Here is an 8,689-nt window from a genome sequence, read left to right on the forward strand (position 1 = left end):
AAATTTCCAAATCGTTATTAATGTTATCATTCTTGTACTAATTATTCACATTTTCTCTCTTGATTATCAACAATAGAAACCCATTTATCATTACTTGATTATGATTTACTACGCTCATTCTTCTTTAATTTTCTTTTGTCTTTTTTAACGGGTTTTCCAATTTAACCAGGTGATGAGACCTAGCTTCTTGCTTCCCAATAGTCTTTAAGTATTCTAATTTTCAAAAAAACCATTCCAAAAGGGCAGGGTATACTAAAATTAACAGAAACTATTCCGCCTAAACTAAGCATGAATTAATTAAATGTGAGTTATGTTTCATTTTATTCACGTATTGGTTCTTAAAGTTGATAAATATCTTGATAAATGTAAAATAAATAGATAAATAAATAAATAAAATGCGTGAAACCTCGATTGAATGAAGAGTTACCCTTTGAGTGGGGATATTGTAATACCCCAAAATTCCCCATTGAAGGGAGAAGAAGTCAGTGAAGTGGTTAATAAAGATCAATTTATGGGATTTCTAGCAACTTGGGTTTATGTAATTTGGGTTAGTGATTGGGTTCCTTGACAAATTGTTGGGCAAGTCTCATAGAGAGGGTCGGGCTGCTACTTAATTGTGACACCCCAAAAAATCCCACATTGATAGGAGAAGGAGTTAGTGAAGTGGTTAATAAAGACTAATCTATGAGATTACTAGCATCTAGCAACATGGGCTTAAGCGTTTTGTGTCGGTGGTTGGGCTCCTTGATATGTTGCTGGGTTAGTCTTATAGATTGAGTCAGGTAGTTACAGTGATATCAGAGCAGTGTACCAGTTGGAAGTGTGGGAGCCAAGTGCTTCGCGGATTAAGTGCTATGCGGACAAAGTGCTATTCCCGATGGACTGTGGTGGGAGCCACCTCTTGGATTGCAGGAGCCATTTCTAAAATCCTACATGCTTGGTAAAGTATCATATGTCTAGCTTGATGAGGACATCAAGCTTTTGACTGTAAGATATTGTAATACCCAAAAAATCCCACATTGATGGAAGAAGAAGTGAGTGAAGCAAATAATAAAGATCAATCTATGAGGTTACTAGCAACTTGGGCTTAAGTATTTTGGACTGGTGGTTGAGCTCCTTGACTAGTAGTTGGGCCAGTTTCATCGATTGGGTCGGATCGTTACATGGAGGATGGCTCTTGGCCCTATTACCGAAGCTTATAAGAGTAATTGACTCCATCACTCCAATATACTGACCTGCAATAATAACTTGACAAATCAAATAACAATTAAAGGAGAAATTAAAGATAATCCAATAAATTACGGAGCATGGGTTTAAGCAAATGATGATTCAGCACAAAACACTCACAGATAAAATATAAAATCGACTCCATGAGAATCGATTCAGCAAGCAGATGATACAGTTCAAAATAAGAATCAAGAAAGGACAATGAGCAGACACTGGAGATACAGAGGGCATACTTGATATTTTGATCAAAATGAAATTTTGAGCCCCGTTCAAGCGGAAACGGCCATGCCCAGTTGAGATGCTGCACCGTGGAGCTCGGAGTTCCAATCAATTCGAGCTGACATTGATTGCATCACCATGAACATGGAAGTGGAGGTGATGAGGTTGAGAAGAGTCCATGAGAGGGGATGGCTTCGGATAATGCGTGTCAGAGGTTGATTTGTTATTGAAAAATATTCTTAAATAAACTAAGGTGCTAACTTGAGAGGTCCCGAAGTAAAGGATAGCGAAATTGGTTACAATGTTGAACGGTGGAAACAAGTTCGTCGGAATTACGATTCTACCTAGAATTGGTTGAGAGTCGTAGAATCGTGAATCGTAGAATCGAATCGTAATTCGTAAGATTTTACCTGTAATTAAAAAGACAATATATATATATATATATATCATACTTTCCTGAGCAGAAAAAATCAATCATTCTTCATTAAAAAAAAGACCACAAACCAATAATAAGTTATAAAAGCACAAGATATCGTTACAAATTATTGAAATTCAAGGTTCAAATCATAACTTAAACTCTCAAAATAAAAAGTTAACATAAGTTATAACATAGAATGAATAAACAGATCAAATCTCACAAGCTTTCCAAGCTGAAGTGTCTCTGGATTCAGAGTTCTGCTGAGGTGTGGGGTCTCCAGGACCGGGACTAAGAGTGGCGGCCTCCCCTTATGCCACGAGAACCAGAAGCCATGGAAAGCAAGCTCAAAACTAGCCCTTCTTCGTCCCTCTCCCTTCATCTGATCTCAAGAGGTGGTCTCAGTCATAAAGAGAGAGAAGAAACGAATGTAATTGTTTGAATGGAGCCCCTGCCACATATGAACACGGGGCAGTTGGGATGGAGCTAACAGAACTGCCATTATCTGTATGATTGATGTAACTACTGCGTATATGTTTCTTTCTGGGGGACGATCTTCAAGATTGAGAAAACAGAATCTCTGCTCTTTCTGAGAGTTTGTTTTACAGACACATAAGGTGTGCTTTCGAATCGCACTGCACGTATCGCTACGATGATTCATTCCCGTGGCTCGATAGGCTGGTTGGGCTTCCAGGAATGAATATGAACACAATGAAATCGAGCAATACTGCATGTTAAATTCAAAAGCTCTTGATTTTAGTCCGAGCAATAAATAAATATTATTGTACTATGGAAGATTTAGGGCAAACTCGGAGATTTAGGGCAAACTGATCGTCGGTCGAAGCTCGGACTGGAACTATGGAAGAAATTGGGGAAAACCAGAAAACCTGACTGGAAAAAAAAGAAGAAAGGGGGTGGAAAAAACAAAAAAAGAGGGTGGGGCCTAGGCTTCGGCCTGCTTTTGGGCCTGGGCTTGGCTCGACTCTCGATTCTCGGCCAGATTCACCTCCGATTCTACTGTCCTGACTCATCTTGAGGAATCGGTGATCTCCTCTCGAATTTTAGAATCGTATGATTCTACGATTCGAATTGCGATTCTGACAACCATGGGTGGAAAATAATGGGCAGTTGCTCATCCTGCAAGATCCAAAAGAACAAATTCCGATCAGTTTAATTACTAGAACAATCTAACTTCTAATGGTGAGTCATTAGGAATGTATATATATATATATATATATATCATGTATATCATAATTTAGACTGTAGAATTGATGGGTCTTGAGAGGGGAAAAAAAGAAAGAAAGCCATCTATCTTGGCCTACTCCCTCCGCAAGCTTATGCACTCCCCTAAAGCATCGACAGCCCTGCACGATTTTGATGCAGCAATGGAAGCTGCGGTCAAGGAACTTATATATACAGGAAGATGCATAGGACAAGGAACTTACTCATGAATGAGGTCGTGGGAAATCAAATGTTTTGTGGAATTGGAGGTGTTGCATGTTGATTTATATAGGTGCATGCAAGCATGAATATATCAGCCTATATGCATGCATGAATCTATCGGCCTATATAGATATATGCATGAACCTAAATTCGATATACAATGAACGTCCGTCGAATGGAGCAACTGAAAAGTCGTCTAATCACAAGCTGCGAGATTTCGAATAGATCGATTCGAGCAATTAACGATATTTAATCAGGAGCTGAGAGTTCTCAAATGAAACTCTCAAGGTTCTGCTTTTTGAACTTTATATATTATATGTAGGTTATGTCCAAATCTACCCTTATTCCATAGTTTTAAACCGGACCGGATATCGAATTAGTCAAGACATGGGTTCATGAGATTTTAGGTTCAACTGGAATTTTATGGATTAAATCAGGTTTTAAAAATATAATTAACTAATTTATGAAAATATATATCTAAGTCTAATAAAAAAGAAAAATGAGGTCAGTGAATAATCTGGGTGAAGTAATTTGTATAATTTATTTTTTAACTTGAAAAACAGCCAAAAATTGAAACTAAAAGAAAAAGGAAAATGAATAAAGTGAATTGAAGAAACTGTGAAAGGTCAACATCCATGGTCTTCTCCCAAGGCCCCCACCTCCCCAGCTCCCCATCTTCTTCCCACATCTCAGAGCGAATTAGCTCTTCAACCGAAATAAGAATTTTTTTTTTAAATGGCAGAGCCCAAAGGAAGATTTCTCCACAGGCCCATTTCACGACATTCCTTCTTCCTCTTCTCTTCCCTCTATCTCTTGAACTCCTCGATCTTTCGAAGTTCTGGTACTTCTCCTCTGCCCGTGTCCCCAACTTTAACCTCGAAGAAACAAGAGAGAAAATTCAAGCGGTGATGACTCGTCCTGATGACCACTGCCCATACAAGGTCTTGGGCGGCCTTTACCGACACCGGTGACATCATCTCAACGATGTTGGCTGCCCTCAGAACGTTGCCCATTCGAAACCATGAACCATTGGAGTCCCTAATTCCTCCTCCAGCTCCCGCAACACCTGGGTTCCCCATAGAAGACCCCGTTAGTATTCAGTTTGTAGAATCCACATGGGGGTGGAGTCCAACAAATTGAAATCTTTCCAAGAGATCGAGATGGCTTTTTCAAACTACGGACAAATAATTCTGCAGCTAGATGTCATGAAAGGCTTCTGAGAGAAAAGGAGGGAGTTTTTATTCTTCCATAGATTCCAGATGGCAAAGAAGAATATGATACCTCATGGGATATTTAGATTCGATGGTCAAGAGGAAGTGAGGTTGAATCTAACCCATTCCTTGACAGGTACTGAGAAAGAACCTCTTTTCATAGGAGGAATGAGCAAATTTTGCAAAAAGGAGCGAGCACTCGAGCAATCTCTCAAGATATGCTCAATTATTTATGTGCCCGATGAGCATATTGCACATGTGGGATTTATCGGTAGACCTCGTTGGGCTAGCAACGAGGCAAAGAAAAGTCTATCTCAAGCTACTAGCCAGATAAAGTATTGGATTCGAGGCAGATATCGTGACTCCTAGATCCAGGACCATTCATTGGGTGAGCAGGCTTTGAGGCAGTCTAACTCAAAGAGATAAACAGATTTTGAGGTGTAAGTTCCATTTGGAGAAGGGGCCCATACTATATCATCTTCAGAAACGTGAAAGAGCCTTAATGGAAGACCGCGGATGCAATGTATGATATTAATAGGAAGGATGAAAGGGAGCTTATCAAAATTCTACCCACGAGAAGGGGAGATGACATAGCTCACCAGACAACGATCTTCATTTAGTGGTAGAGGATCACTAATACAGTACCTCAAAGGTGTGTCCCTAATCCATACATCATGCCAAACGTTGATCCTTTCACCATTGCTACCAATCCATTTAGCTCCCTTTTCCCACACCTCCATCCAAATGCTCAAGGCTCGTCAATTAGTTCCTTTCCATAATTGAGCATATCGATGTGTTTGGAACTTGTCTTGGATCATACGAGCCCAAGGAGCAAGCTGAGGCAACTTTAGATGCAAATCCACCAGGCATAACATTATTACGAATTTCCTTTCTTGGCACATTTAGTCCACCATAATTCTTTAGTTTAGTCACCTCTGCCCAATTAACTAGATGCAACTTCTTTTTCTCGGGTGAAGATCCCCAAGGAAAATCGCGGTTGAGCCTGTCTAGAGAGGAAGTAATCGATGCATATAGTAAGCTGGGATGGATGTCATAACAAAGTTGATTAGGGCAGCCCTTGCTACCATGGACAAGATTTGTGACTTCTAACTAGCTAACTTCCCTATTACAAATTCGACCACAAATAATAAGTCCCTTTCTTTACAGCTAGATGGCGCAATGGGAAAGCCCAATTATCTTCCCAAATCTTGAGATTCCGAGATGTTGAGTGCTGAAGTGAACTTCCTATGAACTCCCTTAGAAGAATTTTTGGAAAAGAGAATTTGAGATTTACTAAGGTTAATCTTCATGCCCGACTCACTGCAAAAGTGATCAAGAACATCTTGGACCGCTCGCAAAAAGGAGTTACTAGTAGTACTGATAAGGAGAATATCGTCCGTAAATAGAAGGTGGGATATCGGGAAGCATCCTCTTGCAGGTCTCACCCCTTTCCATTTGCGAGCTTCAACTACCTCTTCGATCAGATTTGCAAGTTACTCCATACAAAGTATTAAAATATATGGAGCGATGGAATCGCCTTGTCGGATACCTCGAGAAGGTTGAAATGGTTGAAGAGATTCCCCATTGAATAATATCGTGATGGTAGTAGAGGAGACACAAGCAAGAACTCGGTTGATCCATTGTATAGGAAAACCAAAATAGAAGAGTACTTTACGGATAAAGGACAATTCGAGGCAATCATAGGCTTTCTTGAGGTCCAATTCGATTATGAACCCCCCAAGTTTTCCTTTCTTCAAGTGAAAAGATTAAATTATTTCTCGAAAAATTACCACATTGTTCGCTACTCGTCTTTCTAGGATGAAACTACATTGAAAGGGGGAGATGAGTTGTTGCAGGAACGGACGCAGTCTCTTGACTAGGATGGTAGAGATCACTTTATCGATCGAGTTACACAAGTTAATCGGCCGGAATTGTGAAATAGTTTTAGAAGACTAAGTCTTGGGAACAAAAGAGATTAGCATACGGTTCAGATCCTTTGGATGGCTACAGGTGGAGAAGAAGCATAAGACGACATCGCAGACTGAGGAACCAACGATATCCCAACATCGTTGGTAGAAGCATGGGTGCAAGGCATCAAGCCCGAGGGGCTTTAGACGACTTTAAGGAGAAGACAACCCGATGAATCTTTGGGCCAAGAACTATCTATGTTAACTAGGCAACCCATGAACTCCAGGGAGTTTGGCCTAATGGTAAGGAGGAGCTTAAGTATCCACCCGATTCCGGGTTCGAAACCCCTTGGAGCCACCAGAACGTATTTGGCGTGATTACTCGTTCCATGCGCCACCAGAGGTTCTCGGAGCCTCGTGGATTAGTCGGGTGAAGCCCGAACACCTAGGATTAGCAAAAAAAAAAAAAAAAAACTGGTTAGCCTATGTAGAGATATTGGCGTTCTCCATATAGGTCCATGATCAATTTCTCGAGTAGACACATCGAACTCAGAACTAAATAAGGAATAAAAGTAGGACTGGATGATATCTTTGATGATTTGCTGATTCGAGAACTACTCTCCAACCATATTCCTTAGGGCCATAATTTTGTTTCTTCTCCTACGAACTATAGTGGACACGTGAAAAAATCGAGTATTTTGATCCCCTTCAGTTATCCAATTTGTACGAGTTTCGATGGCCTAGAAAACTTCATCTTGAGCTAAAATTCACAAGAATTCCTCTCAGAGAGATTTCTCTAGCTTAATCAAGAAGGGATTTAGCTGGTTTTCTAGACAACGCTAGACTCCTTTTAATTGGGCCAAGCAACGGCATTTTCTATAGAAGATATTCCCAAAAGTTTCCTTATTCCAATGAGTAACTTGTGATTTGAAGACATGAATAGCTCTCTTATGAATAAATTCCGCATCAGACCAAGATTTGGGAAACACATCTCGAAATTCATGGTGAGACAGCCACACAGGTTCGAAGCGGAAAGGACGAGGAAGGCAAATCTGATTTGCTGGATTCAGGGATAATAGCAAAGGACAGTGGTCGGAATGGATGCGCGGAAAGTGGGAGACCATCGCCTTTGGGAAAGAAATCCGCCAGAAAGAGTTCGCTACCACATGATTTAAGTCATTCTTGGATAAGGGAGGCGAGTGAATGAAGGTTAGACCAAGTAAATTTTGGATCCGAGTAACCAAAATCCGGCAGAGAGCATTCATTAAGAAATTCATTAAAAGAGTTGAACTGCACGCCCACCCATTTTCTCATGCTTTGAGACAATTTCATTAAAATATCCAAGAATAACCCATGGGAGGGAGAGACCCTCCGCCACCTTTTTAAGATTTCCCCGAAGAACCTTATGCTCCCTAACACGTGGACTAGCATAAACAACGGAGAGTAGCTAGGAAATAGAATAGAGGCGAACCTGGATAATGGCGTGAATTGAATCTCCTGCTCAGAAGAACCTGAAAGATTCACTTGGACCTTATCGGGATGCTAGAGAAGCCAAATTCCTCTAAAGAAACCCCTGGCTGTTCAAGAAAAGAAACCATTAAAGGACATAGTCCGGGCAACTTGGGCAGCTGGCTCACCCGACAAGCGGGTTTTGCTTAGCAGGATGATGTCAGGGTTGAGTGTTCCCACCAGTTCCTTCAGGTCTCTCCAAAAATTATTATTTCCCGCTCCCCTATAATTCCACACCAAGAGATTCATGTGAAAGGGATGGGTAACATTCATGGATACGACATGATAAGTCTTGTCTTATGTCATAAAATTATTAATGAGGATGGGGCCGGCAATAGTCGATTCATTTCGACGAATGACTTGAAGGGATGTCTCCACCCCTATCGCGCGCCTCAATCTTGACTTGACGGAGAGAGACATGTTTTCAATCTGCCTTAGAGGCTGTGTGGTCGTTGCCTAATGAGCCTAAAGGAAGCTCCGGGAAAGTTTCAATCTTGTGGTGGAGTTGTCCTTAACAATTGCTGATCTTAGAGTGGGACACTAAAGTTGTGGGCATTGCGGTGGGCTAGAGCTGTGGCGGGTGTTGTCACTTGCAGAAGAATCTTGTCGAACAACGATGGGTGATCTGCTTCGCCTACGGCAAGGAAGAGTTTGAATATTACCATCTAAGGTTCTATCGGATTCTGCCCTTCCGGACTCATGTCCCCGTTCCATTATCTTTGACCAGTGATGGAGACCTAGCCGTAGTACCTTTATGC

General features: G+C 41.0%; 2 long non-coding RNA genes across 2 annotated transcripts; both read right to left on the reverse strand.

Annotated features, from left to right (window-relative positions):
* Positions 1–3,822: 3,822 nt before the first annotated feature.
* LOC116197626 lies at positions 3,823–4,815 on the reverse strand. The gene is made up of 2 exons (XR_004155069.1): positions 4,586–4,815; positions 3,823–4,370 (listed from the first exon to the last, which is right to left on the reverse strand). It is a non-coding gene; the product is annotated as an uncharacterized LOC116197626 (long non-coding RNA).
* Positions 4,816–6,436: 1,621 nt separating this feature from the next.
* Positions 6,437–8,314, reverse strand: LOC116197654. The gene is made up of 2 exons (XR_004155075.1): positions 7,894–8,314; positions 6,437–6,867 (listed from the first exon to the last, which is right to left on the reverse strand). It is a non-coding gene; the product is annotated as an uncharacterized LOC116197654 (long non-coding RNA).
* Between the last annotated feature and the right edge of the window lie 375 nt (positions 8,315–8,689).

The sequence above is a fragment of the Punica granatum genome, chromosome 2 (assembly GCF_007655135.1).
Source record: "Punica granatum isolate Tunisia-2019 chromosome 2, ASM765513v2, whole genome shotgun sequence".
Classification (NCBI taxonomy): domain Eukaryota; kingdom Viridiplantae; phylum Streptophyta; class Magnoliopsida; order Myrtales; family Lythraceae; genus Punica; species Punica granatum.